The sequence below is a fragment of the Papaver somniferum genome, chromosome 6 (assembly GCF_003573695.1).
Source record: "Papaver somniferum cultivar HN1 chromosome 6, ASM357369v1, whole genome shotgun sequence".
NCBI classification, from domain to species: Eukaryota; Viridiplantae; Streptophyta; class Magnoliopsida; order Ranunculales; family Papaveraceae; genus Papaver; species Papaver somniferum.
The window spans coordinates 4507645-4519848 of record NC_039363.1 but is presented as its reverse complement, the minus strand read 5'-3'; the positions used below and the strand labels follow the sequence as shown (position 1 = coordinate 4519848).

General features: G+C 43.0%; 1 non-coding gene across 1 annotated transcript; it reads right to left on the bottom strand.

Moving 5' to 3' along the window:
* Positions 1-10739: 10739 nt before the first annotated feature.
* Positions 10740-10812, bottom strand: TRNAA-CGC. The gene has a single exon. It is a non-coding gene; the product is annotated as a tRNA-Ala (tRNA).
* Positions 10813-12204: the final 1392 nt, after the last annotated feature.

Here is a 12204-nt window from a genome sequence, read left to right as displayed (position 1 = left end):
GCGATGTACGACCGTAATGGCTGTACATTCAGTTCTGGCTCACAGGCCAGTTTCAAGGTCCGGCCATGACGGCTGAACATTTCCTGAGCCAGGTCACGTGAAGATCCGTGATGGCTGTACTTCCGGATTTGGACCATAGGCCACTCCAATGTCCAGCCATGATGCTTGTACATCTCTAAGGTTATCTCACTTGGTGCATGGTCTGTATATGCACCTTCAACCAAGTACCCCTCCCTATATATGTTAACTTAAAATTTTTACAACTTTGATTAGGAGAGGAAAAATCATTCATCAACTCCCCACTTTTACTATTCATGGTCGTTGCCATATACCCGACCATGTTGGTTGTCCGCTGCCAACCCGATCTCCATCCATGTTGGCTATTCACTGCCAACCCGATGTCCAGCCATGTTGGCCGTCCATTTTCAACGCATTGTCCAAGGGCCAATGTTCCTTTTCCTACGCAACAGAAGCTTTGGATGAAGCTTCATCTCGGGCCATAACGCATCTTTTAGCATGCGGCGTGCTTAAAACACGGGGTGTTACATCGCATTAAACTTGACACGCGCACCAAAAGGTGGCCAATCCCGTGCTTGAAAGGCCCCTTTTTTTATTGACCAATCAGGTTGCTCTAAACCTGGCACAACAATGAAAGAGGTGGAAATTGCATCAATTGGTCACCATACCAAATCGGCTTCCCAAAGATTGTACAAACAACTGGGAACGTTTGGTAAACAATTTTAGTATGAGCTACATGCCAAAAGTTTCGTATAAATGTCTATCATAACATACTAAATATTCAAATCAATCGGATCAACGAGATAAAAGATACAGCATAAAAGGCGAGCTAGGTCATGCCTGAAAACTGGCAGAAACTCATTAATTCTTCCTGAGTTTTATTGTCGGTCTGTTTTCACCTCCTAAACGAGCTCAAAACCTAGATATTCCCGCTTAGGGAGATAAGAAATTCCTTTCCGATAAAAATGAAGGACTGGACAGTCAAAATCCGAGTTCGTACGAGAATTTTACAACGATTTTAGTGAGGGTCCCACATATGAATTTTCTGATTACGAAATTTCATGAGTTAACACAAAACAGAAGGTAGTCATAATCAACGGCTACCCTGCCTCATCAGATACGATCTCAACCATCCAAGTTTGCCACCGAACTAACAGACTTGTGGAAACTTTTAGGCGACCAGTGGCCATGGCTACGCCAGGCACCACTCGCATCACTACGCCACTGGCATGCACGAGCCATGCCATCCATCCTGCCAAACCCGAAATTTGGCCACGACGCCAAATCCTTTGGCCATGCCGCCAAAACCCTAATTTGGTCACGACACCAAACCCCAACTTTTGGTCATGCCAAAACATGCCAGACGCGCATGCCAAAAACATGCCAGACGCGTATATAAGGCGCACATGCCAAAAACATGCCAGACGCGCATACAAGACGCACATGCAAAACACGCATTCCAAAACATGCCAGAGGTGGCCACTCACCTCATGCGGCATACCATGTATGCTAATTAGGGTTTCGACATGCCAAACCCTAATTTAGACAAAATTTCCACACCAACGTGCCAATGGCCATGGCTACGCCAGGCGCCACTGTTCCAATGGCATGCACGAACCGTGCCAGCCATGCCGCAAAACCACTGACGCTCGTTAAAGGCGCCACTGCCTACAGAAGGTATCCAGATGCAATCTCAGCCATCCAAGTTTACTACCAAACTGACAGGCTTGTGGCAAGTTGCAGGCGACCAGCCGCCTAAATCCAGTGCCCATGGCTACGCCAGGCGCCACTTTCACCATCGTGCCACTGGCATGCACGATCCTTGCCATCCATGCCGCTGGCATGTCACAAAAGCACAACTGCGCCATCACTAGGCGCCCATGGAAGGTAGCCATAATCAACGGCTACCCTTCCTCCTGAGATGCAATCTCAGCCATCCAAGTTCGCCACCGAGCTGGAAGGCTTGTGGCAAGTTGCAGGCGACCAGCCGCCTAAATCTAGTGGCCATGGCTACGCCAGGCGCCACTTGCACCACCGTGCCACTGGCGTGCACGAGCCATGCCAGCAATTCCTCAATGCTACTAGCATGCCACAAAAGCGCCACTGCGCCATCACTAGGCGCCCATAGAAGGTAGCCATAATCAACTGCTACCCTTCCTCGTGAGATGCAGTTTCAGCCATCCAAGTTCGCCACCGAGCTGGCAGGCTTGTGGCAAGTTGCAGGCGACCAGCCGAGGACGAGCCAAATAGCATCATATGATATTTTCCTGCGGCAAGCCTCTCGGTCCTTAACTTTCCACACGTAGAAAAATGCTACATGTTTTCTACGAAAACACTCGAGACATCAAAACATGTCACAAACTGGGGGATACTGATCAGGGTATCGGTATGGCGCTTTACAGCGTGCGGCGTGCAAAACGCCCATTACAAGAAAGTGTCATAAAGTAGGGCGGTTAGTAGTGGCAAGGAGTAATGGCGTGAGCGTATCCACCCTCTCATTATGGAAACATAAATCCCAACATTACACGTTACTCTTCCATCACTCAATCGTTTCCACTTCCTACGAGACCAGGGTACGTTTTGTTGCGACTTGTATAAATAGGTCTCACCTATTTCCACCAAACAACAAGTTTTTTGGTCGGAGAACAACACAGTATTGAGAAATCACCTGAAATCACCTGGTAGCTTTCCATTATGCTAGCCATCTCTACTTTCTGATACAAGTCGTAAAACAACCACACATTCAGAATCAACTATTCTGGTCTCAACACTTTCTTAGCTTCCCTCCCTAAGACCAACCCTTCTCATTCACTTTGTGACCGAACCAAGCCTGGAACGACCATTTCTTGGTTTAGGCCAGGTTTATACAGATTGATCTCTCGAATCAAAAGTACTCCCGTGCAGTACATTGTTTAGGGTTTAGAATCGTTTCTCACCCACACACGAATTTACCAAAATCAGCAGAAACTGTTTTCACCCACAAACAATTGGCGACCACAGTGGTAGATTAATCTCTCGGTTACAATATCAATTTTCAATTCCCAATTTTATTTCTACTCCAATTGATCTTAGGCCAAATCCAAACCCATTTTCAATTTCCTAAATTTCTCAAGATGGTTGATCTTAGGAATGCTTCAGAAACCCTCAATCCCAATTTTACTTCTCCTAGCACCGAAAATACTCCACATATTATTCCTGAATCCGTTCTTTCATTCAAAACCATTGTCGACGCTATGGAGTCTCGATATTTAACAACTGTTCATGATTTGATGAAAATTCTGAATGATATTGTCGAGAATCAAGCTACTATTGTCAAGACGCAGGACGGAGATTTACGCTTCTGAAAGCGCTCACTGATCAACTGTCAAAGGAAACAACGCGTATTCATTCAGTAGGAAACACTATCAACCATTCATTTTGGATCAATGATGATGGTGGTAGTCCCTTTTCCAAGATTCATATTCCTACTCCTAGTGGGGAGGATGAAGCCTATGGTCACGCTAAATGGAAAGGTATCCACCAAGCTAACTTTTCTGCTCCTAAAGATCAAAAGATGTTTCCTCAAGATCAGAAACGAGACTCGTGGGATTTATCACGTTCTCATCAGAGTCCTCGCAATGAAAAGGTGATTTCATTATGTGCATACTTCCTGGAAGATATCAATTCCCATATTGCATCAGAAGCTGTTAAGAGATCTGTTGCTTTTTTACTCAGTCGATCCGAACCGCTCCGGAATGAAGAAGCTCGTAAAGATGTTCAAGAAAGCAGGAGTCTTCCTAATAAAATATCCAGCCTCCAGTCAATCGCTAATGAAGGAAGAAAGAGAAAAACTTCAGCAGCGGAACAACAACCCAAACGTGCAGCACTAGCGCATCAGATGGATTCACCAAAGAAGGTCGCGGCTAAGGTTCCTACGCGACAACAAGAAATCGGATATGCTTCTCCAAACTTCCCGTTCCCGATCGAGAAGATAATCGAACTACTGGAAGTATGGATTCAAGTCGATGACATCAAACTACCGCCTGCTAGGCGCCTACCAACTGAAGAACAAATGGAAAATCCCAAGTATTAGCATTACCACAGGTTCTTCAATCATCCTACTAGTGAATGCAATTCTCTAAAACGCATCTTCCAAGAAAAGATAGATTCAGGGGTATTGCGCCTGGGGACTGGAGATCCTCTGTATTTTCGCGGATCGGCATAAAGATGTTACATAGACAATAAATGACGACTGGGGACTTCTCGCGTCCAGGAGCCAGAGCCGCCGCTAATCCTAATATTTCTTTGAGCATGACGCCTCCAATCATTACCAGGGATGCTACTACTTCTTCTTAAGGACGCGAGGCTGGAGGAGCCAGAGGAAACCAATCTTTCCCAATACCATTATCGATTTGATGAGAGACAGGAAGTTCTTTACAAGACTCATACGGACATGGACACAACTCAAAAGTATCCGCTTCAACATTCTCTCCAGAAGCCGCTTCAACGTTCTCTCCAAAAGTCGCCACTCCTCCATGTCAAGGATCGTGATCACAACCAACTAAGGTTCGTAGTTGTGGCAACTTTTTCTCTAAAAAGCTCGTGGGCGTGGACAGTTTACTCGCTTACGCATCCAGCAAATCCCTTTGCTTCAATGGACTCCCATGCAATTCCTGCCAACCTATTTTGTTTCCACGACAATGTAGTCTCTTCGGATCACATCTACTGCCAAGAACTATTGCTTCTCGTTTGTTGATACCAGCCAGAGGTTTACCATAACAACAACCACTACAAAGGTAATCCGTACTCTTCCATTTTTAGTTTCACATGAAAGAAATAACAAAGTCACCATTACGGATGCAGGATGACGATATATTTATCATGGTAAACTCACCGACCATACAATATAGAAACATGTAAACCACACTTGGGGATTGAGGATCTACACGGGATCCCTTCACTGTCAAATCTCAAAAGAAAGGGTCAACCGAAAGGTCATAACCACGACAAGGTCATCTACTCTTCAAGGGTGCAGCGTAAGAATATCATCACCCCTCTGTATAAAAGGCGCCTGCAACACTTTACGAGTCTGTGGCGGATCCCAAGTATGCTCGGAGAAAGCAACTTCAGAAACTAAAGAGAAGTGCGACTGGGGACTTCTCATTGCAGTCCATCCCGGCAACCATCAAAGACTCCAAAAGAAAGCCACCGAGACACATTCACATATCCGGCCACGCGATCGGATCTAACAGAAGTATAACCGGGGACTGCTCACAGCATCCCGTTCCATGCAATAGTCCAAGATTCAGAAGATGGTTCAAAGGATATCTCTTGGAACGAAGTTCTTGAAGACTTGATAGAAGCGCACCAGCACGAGGAACACCAGTCCCTCAACCTGCAATGCTCTATGGTCCCAGCACTCCGTGGTCAAGCCAACTCTCCAGAACGCCAACACCCTATGGCCAAGCCGAAATTACGCAAAACCGCCAATGCAAGGATCACGGATTCCTCATGACTCCTACCAAAGGTTAGCCAAATTCTTCCTGGCAATCTCTTCATGACTTTCCCTTTTGATTTTTATCCTTGTATGTCACCACATTATGCTTACCCCGCAACAATGCCACTCTTACGAGCTAAGAAAAGGACTTAATGTTGATGGTGGTTTTTAGTTCAGGGCTAAATTTGTAAAAGTCTATCTACCTGAATCGACATCAGATGTAGTAGACATTGATATTAATATATTCCACAGGGAATTTGGAGAATATATGCCTATGTCTCTCTTAATATTATATTGAAACTCAACCTCCTAGATGAATTGTTCACTAGTATAGAGCCTAACGAGTGTATAAGCTCCTAGCTGCATTACTCACAAATCCCGGAGCCTGCTGAGTAATTTTCTTGTGCTTATGTTCCCTGGAGGAACCCTTAATATTGGTATGGCATGACAGATTTGTGTTCACTCGCAGCAGAGTAGCACAGACCTCCAAGTACCAAGGTTAAGTCCCTTGCACAAAATACTCAGTCAGAAAGAAAAGAATAAACAGAGCCGCGGAGTAGGAGAAACAACGAGGAAAGCGTGCGCCACTTGGCCACCCTCCATACTACCCAACCGTCCCTTATTCCTCGTCGACCAATCAGGCCGTTTTAAACCCGCCACACTCCCAATGAGTTGTGGCTGGGCCCATACTTGCAGCCCTATTTCCCATCGACCAATCAGGTCGCATTAAACTTGCCACGCACACCAAAAGGTGGCCATGCCCGTGCTTGGCCGGCCCCTCCTTTTATCGACCAATCAGGTTGCTCTAGACCTTCCACAATACTGAAAGAGGTGGAAATTGCGTCAAGTGGTCACCATGCCAAATCGGCTTCACAAAGATTGTATAAACAACTGGGAACGTTTGGTAACAATTTTAGTATGAGCTACATTCCAAAAGTTTCGTATGGATGTCTAGCATAACATACTAAAAATTAAAATCAATCCGAGCAACGAGTTAAAAGACACAACATAAAAGGCGAGCTAGGTCATGGCTGAAAACTGACAGAATCCCTCCTGAATTCTTCCTGAGTTTTACTATCGGTCTGTTTTCACCTCCTAAACGATCTCAAAACCTAGATATTCCTGAGGGAGGATATAGGAAATTTTTTTCCTATAACAATGAAGGGGCGGACCGTCGAAATCCGATTTCATACGAGAATTCTACAACGATTTTAGTGAGGGTCCCACATCTGAATTTTCTGATTACGAAATTTCATGAGTTAACACAAAATAGAAGGTAGTTATAATCAGCCATCCAAGTTTTCCACCTAACTGACAGACTTGTGGCAACTTTCAGGCGACCAGTGGCCATGGATACGCCAGGCGCCACTCGCATCACTGCACCACTGGCATGCACGAGCCATGCCAGCCATGCCGCCAAACCCTAATTTTGGCCATGACACCAAATCCTTTGCCATGCCGCCAAAACCCTAACTTGGTCACGACACCAAATACCAACTTTTGGTCATGCCAAAACATGCAGGACGCGCATACCAGGCGCACATGCCAGACACGCATGCCAAAAACATGCCAGACGCGTATACAAGGCACACATGCCAGACACGCATGCCAAAAACATGCCAGACAAAATACAAGGCGCACATGACAAACACACATGCCAAAAACATGCCAGACGCGCATACAAGGCGCACATGCCAAACGCGCATGCGAAAACATGCCAGACGCGCATACAAGGCGCACATGCCAAACGTGCATGCGAAAACATGCCAGACGCGGCCACTTACCTCATGCGGCATACCATATATGTTAATTAGGGTTTCGACATTCCAAACCCTAATTTAGACAGAATTTCCACACCAATGTGCCAATGGCCATATCTACGCCAGGCGCCACCGTGCCAATGGCATGCACGAACCGTGCCAGCCATGCTGCAAAACCACTGGCGCGCGTTAAAGGCTCCACTGCTTACAGAAGGTAGCCAGATGCAATCTCAGCCATCCAATTTTTCTACTAAACTGACAGGCTTGTGGCAAGTTGCAGGCGACCAACCGCCTAGATCCAGTGCCCATGGCTACGGCAGACGCCACTTGCACCACCGTCCCACTGGCATGCACGAGCCATGCCAGCCATGCCACAATGCCGCTGGTATGTCACAAAAGCGCCACTGCGCCATCACTAGGCGCCCATGGAAGGTAGCAGTAATCAACGGCTACCCTTCCTCCTGAGATGCAATCTCAGCCATCCAAGTTCGCCACCCAGACTGCAGGCTTGTGGCAAGTTGCAAGCGGCCAGCCGCCTAAATCCCGTGGCCATGGCTACGCCAGGCGCCACTTGCACCACCGTGCCACTGGCATGCACAAGCCATGCCAGCCATGTCGCAATGCCGCTTGCATGCCACAAAAGCGTCACTGTGCCATCACTAGGCGCCCATAGAAGGTAGCCATAATTAACGTCTACCCTTCCTCCTGAGATGCAATCTCAGTCATCCAAGTTCGCCGCCGAGCTGGAAGGCTTGTGGAAAGTTGCAGGCGACCAGCCGAGGACGAGCCAAATAGCATTACATGCTATTTTCCTGCGGCAAGCCTCTCGGTCCTTAACTTGTCACACGTAGAAAAATGCTACATGTGTTTCCATGAAAACACTCGAGACATCAAAACATGTCACAAACTGGGGGATACTCATCAGGATATTGGTCTGGCGGTTTACAACGTGCGGCGTGCAAAACGCCCGTTACAATAAAGTGTCATAAAGCAGGGTGGTTAGTAATGGCAAGGAGTAATGGCATGAGTGTATCCACTCCTTCATTATGGAAGCATAAATCCCAACGTTACACGTTACTCTTCCATCACTCAATCGTTTCCACTTCCTACGAGACCAGCGTACGTTTTGTTGCGACTTGTATAAATAGGTCTCACCTATTTCTACCAAACAACAAGTTTGTTGGTCGGAGAACAACATAGTATTCAGAAATCACCTGAAATCACCTGGTAGCTTTCCATTCTGCTATCCATCTCTACTTTCTGATACAAGTCGTAAAAAAACCACACCTTCAGAATCAACTGTTCTGGTCTCAACACTTTCTTCGCTTCCCTCCCTAAGACCAACCTTTCTCCTTCACTTTGTAACCGAAGCAAGCCTGGAATGGCCATTTCTTGGTTTAGGCCAGGTTTGTACAGATTGATCTCTCGAATCAAAAATACTCCCGTGCAGTACATTGTTTAGGGTTTAGACTCGTTTCTCACCCATACACAAATTTACCAAAATCAGCAGAAACTGTTTTCACCCACAAACACCAGGATGGTCAGTTGTAGTTCAAGCATACATTGAGATACCCAAATACGAGATTAACCATAATAAAGGTATTTTAACCAGAAAAAGATGAAGTGTATAAAGATGTCGAAAGAGCATTTCGAATACTGAAAAAAAAAATCCATATAATATGTGGACCATATCGTTCGTTTAATCAAAAAGAAAAGTTCAGCTGCATCATTTTGCATAATATGATAATCGATCAAAGTCGATGAGATACCAGTAAGACAAGTTATCCATATAGAGATTTGAGGAAAGATGTTCAACCTGGCTACGAAATGTTCTCAACAGAGAAATTTATTAGTTCCTTAGTTCTGGAGATCAATATTATCTACCACTACTAGGGAAAATAGAAAAAAGAGTTAAGTGATAATTATAAGGGTTGCAGTAGTGAAGGATGATGGATCGACAAAAAAGGAGGACGAGAGGTGATGAGGATACCTAAAATAAACAATAATAATCAAATGGTAAATCATCTTCAAACAATTTAAAGAAAACTAATTGAATTAGGAAGTGTATATTTTAATTGGTTTACACGAATGGGTATCAGTTATCACTGAATGCATCTATGTTTTTCCTATTCCTAACCTTCCAAGTGGGATTTTCTTTTATGATGTCTAGAGTCCTAGGCCTATACAGATGCTTCACTAAATATAAAATGAATCATACGGGTTCTTGTAATTGAATGGATGAGTATTTTTGAAACATTTGCATTTAAGAATGATAATCCAAAGGCTATTGGGAGAGTGAACAAGACTCCAAGATAACTTAGGAAGCAAAGCATGATTAATTTTTTCAATTTTTTAAAACACCCTTGATACTTTATAAGAACTAATTTTGTTCCAATTTCTCATGTATATCCAGTTTTTGGATGGTCTCATCAGGGATTAAGAATTCGTTCATGTGATAAGTTGGAGATGATTTCAGAACATGTTGTTCCATAGTGGATTTACCATCTTGAGTAAGTTGTTTTCCTTTCCATTTGACGATTATTTTGTTGAACTCACTAAGTAAATGGTCAAAAAACTTAGTCATATGTTTATCAATAAAAAGGGGGATTCCCAAGTATCTATCTTAAGGTAAATTTCTTGACTTTCAGGAATCTGATGAGAGAGATATCAAGTTCAGGGTGAACATTTTTACTAAATAAGCGTCCATATTTTTCAAAATTTAAAGCTGGACCTGAACAAAAATGGAACTCATTACTTAATCGTAAATAAGATTGAAAAATATGAAGCTTTGGTTATAAAAAAAAGTGGTCGTTAGCAAAGAGTAAGTATGAGACGCTTGGAGGATCTTTGGTGACTTTGATACCATGGATGACATGTTTAGCTTGAACTTGAACGAGAAATCTCGAAAAATATTCCATACGTAAGATGAACATTAAGGGATCTCCTTTCCTGACACCTCTACTAGGTTTATATGTATTACAAGCCAAACTATTTAATAAAACAAAAATACTTGTAGTTCTTACGCGTCTTAAAAAAGATCACATCAATGACTCGAAAACCCGACATATGTGTTCTGAAATCTCTCTAATTACAATAAGGAATAAGAGACCGAAAGGTGTGGCTCATAAAGTAAAAAAACTTTGGTCTTTTAATAGTATTCAAGACATTTACTCCGAGGAGATTAAGATTTTCTTTGGAAAAATCTAAATCTCTCTAATTAGATTAGTTCTTACGCGTCTTAAAAAAGATCACATCAATGACTCGAAAACCCGATATATGTGTTCTGAAATCTCTCTAATTACAAAAAGGAATAAGAGACTGAAAGGTGTGGCTCATAAAATAAAAAAAACTTTGGTCTTTTAATAGTATTCAAGACATTTACTCCGAGGAGATTAAGATTTTCTTTGGAAAAATCTAAATCTTTCTAATTACAATAAGGAATAAGAGACCGAAAGATGTGGCTCATAAATCAAAAAGCTTTAAGATGGAGGTGCGGGGAATCGAACCCCGTGCCTCTCGCATGCGAAGCGAGCGCTCTACCATATGAGCTACACCCCCATTACCGACCTGAGTTAGCCACCTGCCTCTAAATATCCGGTTGCCTAAAAAAAATCCATGACCTAAATGGGCTTTGTGGCCCAAAAACATCTTGGTCGCCGAAACAATTGATGAATTACCACCGAAAAGAAACAAAACATCTAGAGATTGCCCTGGACAGCATGTTACTCCTTTTAGTAGTAGGGAACAATTCCAAAAAACTGTTGCTAGTAGGCTTAACACACTAGGTCATAGTTTGGAAGACTAATCTCTTCATGCATATTTAGAAAATTATGAAGAAACAAATTCATTGACTAGGCTAAAATAGATAGTAGGTGTATGTATGATATAATAGAAAACGATCACCAAAATCAAGATTCAACACAACAAAAATAGTCGAATCCACAAGTTTCAGTCATTCTTGTTATGAGAAAACGTCAACCAGAAATCCTATATTCCGGTTCACCAAATTAACACGTCAATCTTGACCGTGGTGTGACGTTTAGTGGAAATGTCCTAGTCTCCTTCCAACGATATTTGCGAGGTGTTATAACTTGAGTCTTGGGGTAATGTTATTTTAGAAATATCTTCATGCATATACCGACATTATTTTTCCTGATGACAAAACATATGTATCGACGTTCAACAAAACCCAACATCATCAAACTGGGTTCAAGTCCGATTCAAATAACTTTGGCTCGGTATCACACTTACAAATCCGATTCAAACAAATTAGACATCCGGGAAATGAATCCTCGAGCGACTAGCTCACCATTATGTACAAGATGAGACAAGTTGTGTCAAAAATGCAGAGACACGGACAGACATATTTATCGACATTCAACAAAACCCAACATGAGTTCAAGTCCGATTCAAATAATTTTGGTTCGGTATCGAACTTACAAATCTGATTCAAACAAATTAATCGTCGAGCGACTAGCTCACCATTATTTTTTCTTTCTTCGACATCTCGGTGCATCCGTTATGCACTATGCTGTTGTGAAGACAATCCGTTAAGAATGGGAATTATGGTTTATATTCGACCACTTGATAATCCAGTCCTTGATAGAGTTATTAGAGTCAGAATCACTTAAGAATACCTTGGTTCATAGAAAAAGAAGACCAGACAGCACTGGCGCAAGGACAATGTAATACCAGCTGCTTTGTGGTTTCAAGGGCATTTTTATCACATAAGAAGCATGGTTCTTCGAAATTTATGTATATATAACGTATATAAAATAATGGTGTTGGGACCGGTAAAACTTATCAATTTATCGCGATACCAAATCATGGATAAAATAATAATAATTAATTTATATGTTAATGTATAAAAATATAATATTCTTTCCACCAACCACTACATCAAAGATTCAGCCTTTGAGACCCATATATTATAAGAGCTTTGTAGATGCA